A 15,463-nucleotide genomic window follows, 5' to 3' on the forward strand; every position below is an offset into this window, starting at 1 on the left:
ATGTTCAATTGATCGGTTTGATTAACCGATCGAACCAAATTTTTAAAATTTTATTAATCAGTTTTTTCTTTTAATCATTAACTAAATAAAACTTTTTTCAAAAATAATTAACCCAACCGAACAAAGTTTGATTAATCGATTGGTTAATTGAATTAGTAGAAATATATAAATAATATATATTAAATATTTTATGCTTTTGGTTAATTCAGTTAAAACCGAAGTTTAAACAATCTAATATATAAATAATATATGTAATATATTAAATTTTTTAATAATTTCAATTAATTTAGTTAACTGACCGATTTCGAATCGAATTAACTGATAACCGAAATTTAAAAAAAATCATTAACTATTAACAGACTAAACCTAAAATTAATAGACCGATTAACAAAGAAAAAGTTCAATTCGATCGGATAAATCGGTTTTAACCAAACTTGAAACATCTCTACAAATAATTGGTGTAATTTAGGTGGTTATAAAAGCTAAGCATAATAAATTCTTGAGTTGTTTTAGTGATATAGTTAATGGTACTCCTTTGTCCTATTAAATATGTCAATTATTGATTTTTTTGTCAATTTTTTTTATTTTTTTATTAGTTATCATCTAAAATTTATTATTGATAAAAATATATAAAAATAATTTTTAAAACCTTCATTTAAATAGTTTTCAAATATATATTTTATAAAATTTAATTGTTTAAATATTTAAAACATTCATGGTCAAAGTTTAAGAAATTTGACTTTTAATAAGCATATATTTTTATGGGACGGATGAAGTATATTTTTAGAGATTATATTTAAATAATTACTATACACATATTTTGTCAATACATTAATAACAAAATTTAAATAAATATAATTTTATAATTACTATGCTGTTAAAAAACGAGCATGAAACTTGTGATGTTTATTAGTATGAATTGGGGCGGGCAACCGCTGATGCGCTCCCCCACCATGTTTTCAACACTAAGGGTCTGTTTGTTTCCCGTAATTGGAATTACGGAATTGGTTTTCCCCGAATTCCCGTGTTTGTTTCACGTAATTCGTTTTCCGGAAAATGTTTTTCCGTGTTTGTTTCACGTAATTCGTTTTCCGGAAAACGTTTTCCCGTGTTTGTTTCACGTAATTCGTTTTCCGGAATGTAATTCATTTTCCTAGTAACAGAATTTCCTTTGTGTTTTCTGTAAAATGACTTACGGATTCATTTTCCGTAAGTCATTTTCCGAACTTTTCACTTTAAAGCAAAAATACTCAAAATAATTTTATTTTATGAATTTAATATTAATAAAATATTTTAATATCATTTTCATCAAAATATTAATTATTAAAATATTTAAAATATATTTATTAATATTTATAATAATATAATAATATTATATTTTTAATATTATATAAAATAATCAATTATATTATAATAATATAAGATATTATATTTTTATTTTAATAATATATAATAAATTTTTTTATATATTTAATAATGAATAATATTATTTATATATTTCAATAATATTTTAGTAAAGATATTAAAATATACTAATTAATATTTTTAAAATATAATATAGTACTATTACTTTAATAAATAATTAATATAATTTATAAAATTTTATTTCACTAAAATATACCGAAAAAATGTTTAAATAACATCTTCCAAACATCATAAAACGTTTTTCAGATGTTTTCCAGAAATGTAATTCATTTTCCAGAAATATAATTCATTTTACAGAAATGTAATTCATTTTCCAGAATTCAAATTCCAGTAATTCATTTTCCAATAATTCAAATTCCAATAATTCAAATTCCAGTAATTCATTTTCTGAAAAACCAATTACAGCTAAACAAACAGACCCTAAATTGATTTTCTAGCCACATAGTACACCTTTGTTGCAGAATTTTGCATTTGTTTCATATAAAATGTTAATTAAATTTAGTTTTCAAGTTTTCCAATTTATAACTGAAATGAATCACCACGATATATTTTACAAAATAAAAGTATTAATGAAGATATTTTATGGACATAATATGAGAAAATAATTCAAATATAAATATTAATCAAAGATAAATGTATGAAAAGTTAATATCTAATATCTATGTAAAATAAATTATTTATATTAAAATTTTGTATAAATTAAATAATTTGAACTCATAAAAATAACACAATACGAATGTTTTTTTCTGAATTAAACACTTTAAATTGATATACATGAACATAATTTCTTTTTTAAATTGAATTAACATAATAAGTTATATAAAAATATGAAATAATAACGTAATAAAAGATATGAAATAATAATAAGAAAAAGGGTAAATTACACGGGTGACTACCAAACTATGGTCATTAATCGATCTTGCTATCGAACTATTTTTTGTCTCAATTCGACTACCGAACTTTTTAATTAAATCAATCAGACAACTCTCCGTTAAAAAAACGGACTTACTGACGTGTCCGTTAATAAAACTAGCATAATTATATATTTGGTCCTTAATATTTACACATTCTATCAATTTAGTAACTATTTTAATTAATTAAATAAATTTAACTATCCAATTAGAACATGCCAAGTGTCAATACATGATTGGAAGGTTTTATTTCTGAATTTTAAATTATTTAATTAAATATTTTTTAACCAATCAGGTGGTGACACATGTCATCACTCAATTGAAATGGAAAATTGAAGAATAAATCTGCACTCCAAGGGATTCGAACCTGCGTTAAGGAAAAATAATTTATTTGAAAATTATTAACCGAAATTTATTTGAAAATTATTAACTGAACTAAATTAATCGATTTTTTCTTTAACATTAATCGAACCGAAATTATTTGACCGTTAATTGAACCGAAATTTATTTGAAAATTATTAACCGAACCAAATTAACCGATTTTTTTTCTTTAACATTAATCTAACCGAAATTATTTACCGTTAATCGAATCGAAATTTATTTGAAAATTATTAACCGAACCAAATTAACTGATTATTTTTTCTTTAACATTAATCGAACCGAAATTATTTGATCGTTAATCGAACCGAAATTTATTTGAAAATTATTAACTGAATTTTTTTCTTTAACCATTAATCGAACCGAAATTATTTGACCGTTAATCGAACCTAAATTTATTTGAAAATTATTAACCGAACCAAATCAACCGATTATTTTCTTTAACTATTAATCGAACCGAAATTATTTGACCGTTAATCGAATCGAAATTTATTTGAAAATTATTAACCGAATAAAATAAATTATTTTTTTCTTAACCGTTAATCAAACCAAAATTTATTTGAAAATTATTAACCGAATCGAATTAACCGAATTTTTTTATGTAACCATTAATTAAACTGAAATTTATTTAACCAAATAATTTGTTTAACGGTCAAAGTCAAATACAAACTGTTGTAAGATAGAATCATTTGGTAGCTTTAACCCAACGGTTTGGGCGTCTGGCTATTCTCCCCCACCCCTTGTACATAGGTTCGAATCTCTTGGATCGCAAATTTGTTCTTCAATTTTTCATTTCAATATGGTGGTGACACGTGTCACCACTTGATTGGTTAAAAAATATTTAATTAAATAATTTAAAATTCATAAATAAAACCTTCCAATCATGTATTGACACGTGTCATGTTCTAATTCGATAGTTAAATTTATTTAATTGAATTAAAATAGTGACTAAATTGATAGAATGTGTAAATATTAAGGACCAAATAAATAATTATGCCAGTTTTATTAACGGACACGTCATCAAGTCTATTTTTTTATCGGAGACTGGTCTAATTGAGTCAATTAAAAAGCTCGATAGTCGAATTGAGACAAAAAATAATTCGGTGACAAGATCGATTAATGACTATAATTTGGTGGTCACCCGTGTAATTTACCCAAAACACAATAATAAATATCAAGTTAAAACTCAAAACCATCCATTTTATTTTCGGTCTAATCGATGCTGGTAATCAATTTTTTTTAATTAAATGTATCTAATCTTTTACATCCGTTTAATTTAAGTCTCTACACCATTAATTTCCGTTAACCTTAACCGAAGTATTACGTGCAAGTAAAATATTTTAAAAAATCCACGTCCAACATCAACTCTTCTTCTTCTTCTTTTCTTCTTTCTTCTTTATCTTTTTCTTCTTCCAACTTCTTATCCATCTTTTTCTTCTTTCATTCTCTCTCAAGTAAATCTTACTCCAGTCAGGCATGGAGCTGATGGGCCATTCGAAAACGATGACTTCCCCTCACGTCCAAATTTCCATTCCTATAACTCTCAGCTTCAGCGCGTGGGCTCCAATGACGTAGACGTCTCGATCATCGACGTTATCAACAATCGAACAAACATTTTCTTCACCAAGTTCCGCGTCGTCAACGGCAGTGTCCCCTTGGCCATGCCCGTAGCTAAAGCTTTCGAGCAATAAGTTGAGCGAAGAGCAGTAAGTTGACCAACATCTTCACCAAATACTATTCATAACACTGCATCATACTTGTTTCATTTTGGGTGTATGATATCGGGAGTTGGGAGAAGAACGGTAAGTTGATGAAGAAGAAAGTGAAGAAGGAGATTGAAGGGGTTGAAATGAAGGGTTGATTATGCATTTTTTTGTTGTTGTTGTGAACAGTTATTGGATCTAGAAATTAAAAAATAATCCAAAATTTTAATTATTTTTTTAAATAATTTGTATGCAAAAATTGTATTTTTTTTCATTAACCTATTAAACTAAACTTAACCACTTTTTAAAAAATAATGAGATGCACCTGATCATATGTGAATCGATATGGGTGTTTATGTTAAGAAGAAGAAGAAAGATGGGATCGGAGCTGATATACAGGGGCCACGAGTCTCAGTCAGGTTTCGAACTCTATTAGCCGAAACCCGTTAAACCGTGGGTTTCCGTCGCCGGTCTGATTCGTTACATTCTACAGGAGCAACGCCTGGTCTTCGTCCTCATTGGCATTGCTATTGCCACTCTGGTTTTCACCGTTTTCCCAAAACTCACGTGCTCCTCGCCACGTTCCTTACCACCACTTTATCGACTCGATCCCTGATTCATCTCTTACTTCCCCGTCGAAACCCAGAACAAATTCTCCCACTCGCACCGACTTGGCTTCCGATCTTCCAACCCGGCAGGCAAGATTCCGTTGGGTCTAAAATGGAAAGGTTTGAGAATCGTCGTGATGGGCGGAGTAAGATTCCGAAAAGACGTCGTCAAGCCTCTGCTGCTGGAAGTTGACCAGATCTACAACCTCGCTTGCCCGGCTTCTGCAGTTCATTACAAATTCCTAGTCAAAACAATCATATCCCTTTTTCAAATCACCAAAGCTTTCGATTGGATTTCACTGTTTTTGTTTTCCTTAATCAATGTGTTTCTCTTACTGTTTAGAGAAGGAAATGAAGAAGAAGAAAAGGGTGTTGATGAGAATGGGTTTTGGGTAGAGGTGGGTATACCGGTACAGTCCGTTTATCCCGCGAGTTTTGAAGGTGTTGGTTTAAACGAAACAGGTTTAAACGAAATGATTTAAAAAGTCTGCAATTATAAACGGTTTTGAATTCTAAGGTTCGTGGCCTGTTCATTTAACTCGCGGGTTAAACAGGCTTACCCGTGACCCGTTAAATAAAAATAATTTTAAATATTTTAAATGCAATAAAAAATAATATTCTAACTTGCTACACCTTTAAAAATGATCTAATAACTTGAAAAGGAAGGTAACACCGTCAAAAAAATAAATAATATTTAAACTTTATTTTAAATAGCCGGAAATGATTATAAAATATTTTTTTTTTAATTTTTTTAATCATTAATATATATATAACAATATAATTACTTAAACTCAAATTAAAAAAAAATAATATTCACTTATATCATCAAATTGAAAAACAAATAAAACAATAACTACATTATACTTTTATAAAACACGAATATTTAATGCTATAATATGAAGACACAGAAGAATCTGGAAGCAGAAATTCAAACAGAAAAATTCAACAAAGTCAAACATTATACAAATTTAACAAATTTTATTTTGTAAAAGCCTTTAAAAGTTGAAAAATGTGTTTTCAATTTTTTCTTTTACTTTTCTTTCTTATTTTTAATCCAAATATTACGTGTCATGTGATATATTATTAAAATATCACATGATTTTTTATAATTAAAGAACGAAATGGATAACATACTTCATGAAAAAAATAAAGGTCAAAATTAAATAAAAAATCTTTAAATACAAAAATGATAATGATGTAAATTTTATAAGACTAAAATACTATATAAATCTTTTAATTTTTATTTTTTAAAATGAAGAATATTTTGATACATTGTAAATGAAAAAAAATATCAAGTAACGGTAGAATTATAACAAATTCCCTAATAAATTTAAGAACTACAATGGTTATAAGTAACATCATATTTATAGGTAATTTATTTTTTTTCTATAAAATTCTTTAAGTTTATTTTCTCTAAAATTTTATAAATTTAAAATTAAGCGGGCTATTGCGGGCTACCCGCGGTTATACCCATTAAACCCGCGGGTTTAACAGTCCGGGCTAAAAAACCACAATTTAAACGAACTTCACTTTTTTATGTCCAAAACCCACACAGGTCGCGGGTTAAATGGGTAGCCCGCAGGCCTTAACCCATATATCCAGCTCTAGTTTTGGGGAAAGAAGAAGAAGTGGAAGAATAGTTAACGTGACACATGTTTTTTTTGTTTTTTTTGTTTTTTAATTGTCAACTCAGAAGTTAATGGAAATTATCGAATGAGAAACTTAAATTAGGTAGATCAATAATGTTAGGGATTAAGTGTACTTAATTAAAAACGGTGACTAAAATCGGTTAGATGAAAAATAAAGTAGATTAAGGGGTTTTAAATCGCGATCGCGTTTTCGATCATTTCGAATTTATTATGATTGTGGCCGTCGTGTGTGCTATTGGAAGCTATTGCAAGTATAGCGGATAACTCGAATTATAGCAAAATCGCTATTTCGCAAACGTTATCACGTTTTCGGACCGTGATTTGAAATCCTTGTAGACTATTATCATAGTTTATCCTAAATAAAAATAGACCAAAGACAAAAAAAAAAAAAACTCTGTGATAGGGTTTCATCTGCTTATTGGTGGTTTTCCCTCTGCCGTTATTAGTAGTTATATGAGTTTTCCTCAGTAATCTAGTTCTGTTAGGGTGGTTCTTTTAGTTTTCTTTCGTGTGTTTACTCTTTTGTGATGGGGGAGATGGAGAACGACTTGGGCAATTTGAATCTAGGGAAGTAGTAGGAAGAGGCGCTAACCTTAACGCAGCCTTTATCAGGAGATCTAGAAGCTGCACATGCCAAGGGCACTCAACTGGCTGGAGAGGTCATTGCCAATGTAAGATTGTAGTAGCCTTCAATTCGAAGAACAAAATTGTTGGCCTTTTCTCTTTGAGCCTTCAAACTCATCTGAAACGCTGCTTCTGGAAAGGACAAATTGCAGGAAGCGGATTCGGGGTCGCGCAATTTGCATTATATGCTTCTTATGCACTAGGTCTTTGGTTTGCTTCATGGCTCGTGAAGCATGGGATCTCTGATTTTTCGAAAACAATCCGAGTCTTTATGGTTCTCATGGTCTCGGCCAACAGTGCAGCTGAAACATCGACCCTGGCTCCTGACTTCATCAAGGGAGGTCAAACCATGAAGTCAGGGTTTGATCTACTTGAACGTAAAACCGAGATCAAGCCTGATGCCACACAAGTTCCAGACCGTCTTCGTGGTGAAGTTGAACTAAAGATTTTCTTACCCTTCACGTCCTGATATCTCGATTTTCTGTGACCTTAATCTTCGCGCCCGAGCTAGAAAAACTCTTGCCCTTGATGGTCCGAGTGGATGCGGCAAAATCTCGGTGATTGCACTTATACAAAGATTCTATGACCCTTCATCTGGACTATTATGATAGATGGAAAAGACATTAGGAAGTACAACCTCAAATCCCTGAGAAAACACATTACGATTGTTCCACAAGAGCCTTGCCTCTTTGCTTCCACCATCTATGAAAACATTGCCTATGGACATTAATCTGCAACTGAGGCCGAAATCGTTGAGGCAGCTACACTAGCCAACGCCCACAAGTTTGTATCCTCATTGCCCAACGGTTACAAAAACGTTTGTTGGGGAGAGAGGGGGTTCAACTTTTAGGGGGTCAAAAACAGTGAGTTGCCATTGCAAGGGCTCTTGTGAGGAGAACGGAGCTTATGCTGCTCGATGAAGCAACCAGTGCCCTTGATGCCGAGTCTGAGAGGTCGGTCCAAGAGGCTCTACACCATGGTTGCTCGAGTAAAACTACGATTGTGGTTGCTTATCGGTTATCAACAACTAGGAATGCTCATGTCACTGCAGTGATTGATAAAGGAAAAGTTGCAGAGCAAGGATTCCATTCACATATACTAAAGAACTATCCTTGTGGGTGTTATGCTCGAATGATACAATTACAAAAGTTTACAAATAGCCAAGTGGTTGAGATAACATCAGCTTCGAGTTCTTCGGTAAAAGCAAAAGATGTCGATGAAAGGGAAGGCTATTGTATTAGCTTCAAGAAAATAGTAGAAAAAAGGGTATATCCCATATACCCTTTAAGATTTTTTTGGGTGTTTACTCTGACTTTAATGTTTGGATATAGTATAATATATGTTCATTATCCTTTTTTTTATTTGTTTTAAACCATATATTTTCTTCATGTATCTCTTTACAGAATTGTTAGTGACAAATATAGTTCCTTGAGATTGATTGAAAAGGACTTCCATTTCTACCTTGGATATGCGTCATAATTCACTTCCCTCCAATTCTACATGACACACAATGGGGAAAGACCTAATGCAGCGTAGGAATTTCTTAGCTTGCTTAATCCTAACAAGCTACACTTTCCTGTGTCCTATTTAGCACCACCAGTTAAGGTTAACGAATATTCCTCAAGCAACAAAGTGATGTATTATAAGAAATACTGGCAACGACAAGCACTTATCATTGAATATTCTATAAGCTGGCATCAACAACCTGACCTGAACGAAACAAATACAAGTTCATGGGACAACTGGAATCCGATAAGTCATTCATTGTCGTGTGAACCACCACATCAACCCAACCCATGAATCGATAGTCAACACTCGGTTCCATCCATCGAACTCCTCAGTATTTTCAACCCGATTGTATTGCTTAGAAAATTATAAGTATAATGAAACAATAAGAAATGGAAAAAAGGAATAATGAAACCACTTATGCGAACGAGCATTAGAATGCAGAAGCAATATGGGTTTTATCACGAAAGCTTTAAGAAAATCAGTTCTCAAGGAACTGTCGACCTTTCACAGAACCCAAAATTCTTATGGAGTCAGGAGCTTCAAACTGCACCAAATAAAGCAGACATCAAACAAAAACATCCTTTCATCTTTCAAGATTTGCTAAAAGCAAGCAGTTCTTATATTTTAACCAACTGGTAGATCTAAGTTGCGACATTCTGTTTCAGATTCATATTTGCAATTTACAACTCGAAGAAAGGAAAAGCGGTCATCTTCATTGGAGATTTAAGAAAAGAATATGGAAGCAATACCTTAAATTTACAAGAAAATCAAAGTAAATTTGGCATCCAGGATATCCTTTTTATGCTTGAGGAGGAAGCACTACCTTAAACGTTTCATTATCGATCACAAGTTCTAAACATTATGTTTCATGGTCTTACCAGGTACAAATTGACTTCAGGTAGGATCATTTTTGGGTTAGTTATTTTTTGCATTTCATGAATGACGAATTGTAATTTGTAATGGTATATGATTTGGAATAAATTAAAAAAAATAATTATGGGTCGATTTTAATAAAAAAATATATTTTTAAGCACTAAATTGAACAAACATGAAATTACTAATTGAAATTTAAATAAAGTAAACAGTACGTATGGATGAGAGATCAAATCGAAATAATTATAAAATGTTAAGTTGAAGTTAATATAAAAGTGGACTGAATTGAATCCATTTAAAAAGTTGGTGAAAAGAAGTTTATAGGGTTTGGAGATTATTATATAATTTATAGAGTTTGAAATGAAGTTTATTATGTAATTTATAGGGTTTGAAGCAAATAATAAAAATATAAATAGTATGGGCCAATTTCATAAACAAATATATTTTAAGGACTAAATTGAACACATATGAAATTACAAGTTAAGATTTAAATAAATTAAACAACGCATAGGGATCAAATCGAAATAATTGTAAAATGTGAAGTTGCAATTAATATAAAAATGGATTGAATTGCATTTTTTCAAAAGTTGAGGTGTCGAAACGGTCCCCGCTTGCTTTTTAGGGGTTTCTTGGTAATCAATCTAACTTTATATTGAGACATGTCGGGTTTTAAATGGATAGACAAATTTAGAGTCACCATCGACTTTTGGGTTAAGTAAGTCGAATACTTAAAAATACTTTTTAAAATAATTTTAATAAAAATAATTTCATCTTAATATTAAAATTAGCAAATTCGAATAATATTTAAATTATGATATTTGTTTTTCAGAAAAATAAACATGGATATTATTTTATATGAATAATCCATAGAAACACACTCATTGTCAGTTAAGGCATGCTTCTATAAATCACTCGAGTAAAATAATACTTAAAAAAGTAAAATTAACAAATATTAAAAAATATATAACTACTAGATTAAAAATAATAATTATGAAAAATTTAGTGATTAAATAATAAAATTACAAAAGGTTAAGGTTACCTATGTAAATAAATCATATTTTAGGCACTAAAATTGTAAATGTACCAATAATATTATTTAAAATTTTAAAAATATTAAAATTCAGGGATTACATTATAAAATAATAAAACTTATAGCCCTAAACAGAAATATCATGAAATCTAGGTACAGAAATTGTTATTTAGCCCTAATCAATTTATTCGGGATTAAAATATAAATAATTAAAATTAAAGGACTAAATATGATATTTTCCCTAAAACATATAGAAATACGATTAGTGACTAAATAGAAATAAAATAAAATTCGAGAACCAAATTAAAATACACAGAAATTAATTTTCAATGACTAAATTGTAAAGTTACAAAAAGTTCAAGGGACTGCAGGAATGATTTTCCCAAGGGTTAAATACACAGATAGTCCCTCCTCGAAACGAAACTGTTTCGGGTTAGGTATAAATAACCCTAAAACTGGCCTAAAAGGCCTTAAGCCTTCATTTTCTCCTTTCTGCTTCTCTCTCTAAGAGAGAGAAGTTTTGACTTCTCTCTAGAATTCCTTCGCCAGTGGGAAACTGACTTGTAACACTCATAACCCGTATAATTATACCTATACAGATTATAGATGTCACCCGATTTTCTAAAACCATTTAATTTCAAAAGTGATTTAAAATTTATTTATAGGAATGGTAACTGATATTATAAAAATATCATATCATATCCATTTATCACATACTATTTAAATATATATTAATATGGATTTATGCTATCCATATTGAATCAGAGTAAAGCAGTTTAGTTACAAATCAGTTCCAAAATAATTTAACAGAGAAACTAAGACATTAATAATTACATGCCACTAACAAAGTCAAAATTCCATAATAGGATGTCTTACTGATATTGTAGTGTATTTTTGGATGCTCGGAGTTCCTTGTACTCTTTACTCTATTCTTGGCTTTTTACCTACGCGTGAAAATCATCACATGCTAAGTATAAACTTAGTGAGGTAATTTAAAATAATAAACAGTGCAATCTAATTCATGCATGATTTTCAATGTAAAAAACAAATGCCATAAGGTCATGTTACATGCATGTCCAATATTTTACCATGGTCAACATAATATAAAATTTCTTATCAATATATTTACCATTTATCCCATAAGCTCGTAAGCTTATTTTACCAGTATACTTACCATTTATCCCATAAGCTCGAAGCTTATTTTACTAATATACTTACCATTTATCCCATAAGCTCGTAAGCTTATTTGCATGGTTACCATTTATTAAGCAATAAACCATAATCCATAGACAATAGCCCAATATAACACCTTGAGGACCCTGGGTACACGAGTCAAATATAAGCACCGTAGTACTAACCCGAGTATGACACATAAGGTCGTGTCCACCATCTGTACTAGGTATCCTTAAGTACAGTCCCGAATATGACACATACGGTCGTGCCCACCATATACACTAGGTATCCTTTAGAGTATTCTCGAATATGCAATCTGTTGCTGGACTCTATGGCATGCCAACTATACCCTGTCCCTCAATGACTTACTTGGGCATATAATCTATTTTATTTGATCCATCCATGGAAAAGTATATTATCAATATTTAACATTGGGCAGTTCATGCCCGAAATAACATTCATGGTAAAATATCACACTATTCATGATCAATGCATTATAATTTCACACTATGACATATAAATGTCATATCAAAGTTATAAAAATGACATAATATCATGCTGATATAAACAAGGTCGACTTATCACAAGTCTTCCTGATGATGTATAAAACATCCATGTATAATTTCATGCATGAATTGCACTCACCTTGACACTTTATATATCCAATATATGTGCCTCACTATGTTCCACAATAAACCTTTTTTATATTTGACTTGCTTCAATCGTAAATCAATCACAATCTGTATAAATCACAAATTCATAATGATACATATGTTAGTATTTTACTAACATAAACATATCCCAAAATAACTCCATAATATACTTGAAACTCATTTTGTATCAAAATACTTAACACTTAATAATTCCTTCTAACATTGGAACCAACTTTTCCAATTTACTCAAAATGGTCCTTCACCATTTTATCACTTAGATTTTTAATATCAAAAATTCCAAATTTGAAATTATTATCATTCAAATGCTTTGACAAAGGCATAATTACATTTAAGTACCTCAAATTAATCCAAATAAAATTGAAATACTCGATTCATTAAATCCATGAATGATGCCTGACCATTTATCAAATCAAACGGCATTACTACGAACTCGTAGTGTTCATACCATATTCTAAAAACTATATTTGGAACATCTTCCTTAAACTAATCAAACAAGTAATCAATCCTCAGAAGATGTTACTTTTTCTTGATAGTTACTTTGTTTAACTATCAATAATCTATGCATAATTGCATAGATACATTTTTTTTATAAACAACACCGGTTCACCCCAAGGTGAAATACTCGATCCAATGCATCCTTAATCTAACAATTCTTGCAATTGGTTCTTTATTCTCTTAACTCAATTGCAACCATTCGATACGAACCCATATATACAGGATTAATGCCTTGATAACCATTATTATTGAATTCCACCTCTCAATCTGGAGGTAACCCAAATAATAAATCTAAAAAGACATATGGAAATTCCCGAGTTATAGAAATATCATATGATCTTATTTCATATACTTGAGTATCTATCACCTTAGCTACAAAAGTTATGCTTCATTTTTACATCATCTTAATCATAACCATTGTTGATATCACATTAGTGATGATTTTACTTTTTTATCAATCACTAATTTTTTTTTATTTCTCTACATATTTCTAAATTAATCGTTTCTTGCGACCATTAAACCAACCTTAATACATAAACAACCAACTCATGATCAAAATGATCTAAAACTCGTTAATGATAATCCCATAAGATTCACCAGTAACATAAACTCTTGAATCTTTATCGGACATTTACTATTTGTCCGACTAACACTTGTATCATGACCCATAGGTCTTCCGCCATAATATTACTTGATATCAAGTATAATTGAATATTTCTACTTTGGAATTCCTTATTTCATTCTTAGGGAAATCTGTATAACTTATCCAAATCCATAGAAAATATTTTTGAATAATTGAAACATTTTCCACATCAATTAAAACTCTAAATGTCCACATTGTTCAATAAGAAAACTTGATAAATTTGTAGCAATAACTTTATAGCAGTTAATGCTAAGTCACACTATCAAGCAAATTTACTATTTTTCCTCACACTACAAACTTGAATCTTTTCATGTTCTTGAGAATCAATCTCAATTTAAATAATAATTCATTTCAGCATGGAAGATTAGACAATCCATTTTCGCAAATTTACCTTCACAAGGTAACTCTATCAAGTTTTATGAACTTGATATCTATTCTAAATCAAACTCGTAATCATTTGATTCAGTAATAACTCAACTTTCCTTATACTTTTAGCGGACATCATATTTACCGCTTATTATTTCCTCTTACTCAAATCAACAATGCTCTAAACAATTTAATACTTAGCTTAAATATTTCTCACTTATTTAAGCTTACCTAGAGGAAGCTCAGAATCATCACTAGATTTAGAAATCTCCTCTGGAACCTTATCTGATTTGAATTTTATTATAAGTCATTCAAACTTTTTAATCGATTCTTCCAATTTATAAACTTCATTGAAAGCTGGGGCGTTTCTTCCACAAAATGGAGGAAAATCCCTAACATCATTCACCCTTCTAAGGCGTGATACAGAAGTCATGTCAGATTCTCTTGGGCCGATTTCAATCTCGACCTTCTTTTCAACATTATCAACTTTCTAACCTTTGTCTTTAATTTCAACATCTGAACATAGTCAGAATCATCATACTTTAGTAAAGAGTAACTTTATTCCCAATAAGCATCATCACAATATATATACAACTATCAGTAATTTTTGATATCCTAGTGACATGTATACACTTTTTAACTCAAAACAACCTCTTTTTAGTCCTAGAATTGGCTAAACCTGTAGCTTTGATGCCAATAAATGTAACACCCATAACCCGTATAATTATACATATACAGATTATATATTTCACCCGATTTTCTAAAACCATTTAATTTCAAAAGTGATTTAAAATTTATTTATAGGAATGGTAAATGATATTATAAAAATATCATATCATATCCATTTATCAAATACTATTTAAATATATATTAATATGGATTTATGCTATCCATATTGAATCAGAGTAAAGCAGTTTAGTTAAACCATTACAAACCAGTTGCAAAATAAGTTAACAGAGCAACTAAGACATTAATAATTATATGACACTAACAAAGTCAAAATTCCATCATAGGATGTCTTACTGATATTGTAGTGTATTTCTGGATGCTCGGAGTTCCTTGTACTCTTTACTATATTATTGGCTTTTTATCTACGCGTGAAAATCATCACACGCTAAGTATAAACTTAGTGAGGCAATTTAAAATAATAAACAGTGCAATACAATTCATGCATGATTTTCAATGTCAAAAACAAATGCCATAAGGTCATGTTACATGCATGTCCAATATTTTACCATGGTCAACATAATATAAAATTTCTTATCAATATATTTACCATTTATCCCATAAGCTCGTAAGCTTATTTTACCAGTATACTTACCATTTATCCCATAAGCTCGAAGCTTATTTTACCAATATACTTACTATTTATCCCATAAGCTCGTAAGCTTATTTGCATGGT

General features: G+C 30.0%; 1 pseudogene; it reads left to right on the top strand.

The window, feature by feature from the left end:
* The first annotated feature begins 5,162 nt into the window (after positions 1 to 5,162).
* Positions 5,163 to 8,729, top strand: LOC120193154 (annotated as a pseudogene).
* The last annotated feature ends 6,734 nt before the right edge of the window (positions 8,730 to 15,463 follow it).

This window comes from Hibiscus syriacus, unplaced genomic scaffold (assembly GCF_006381635.1).
Source record: "Hibiscus syriacus cultivar Baekdansim isolate YM2019G1 unplaced genomic scaffold, ASM638163v2 tig00116989_pilon, whole genome shotgun sequence".
In the NCBI taxonomy this organism is placed as follows: domain Eukaryota; kingdom Viridiplantae; phylum Streptophyta; class Magnoliopsida; order Malvales; family Malvaceae; genus Hibiscus; species Hibiscus syriacus.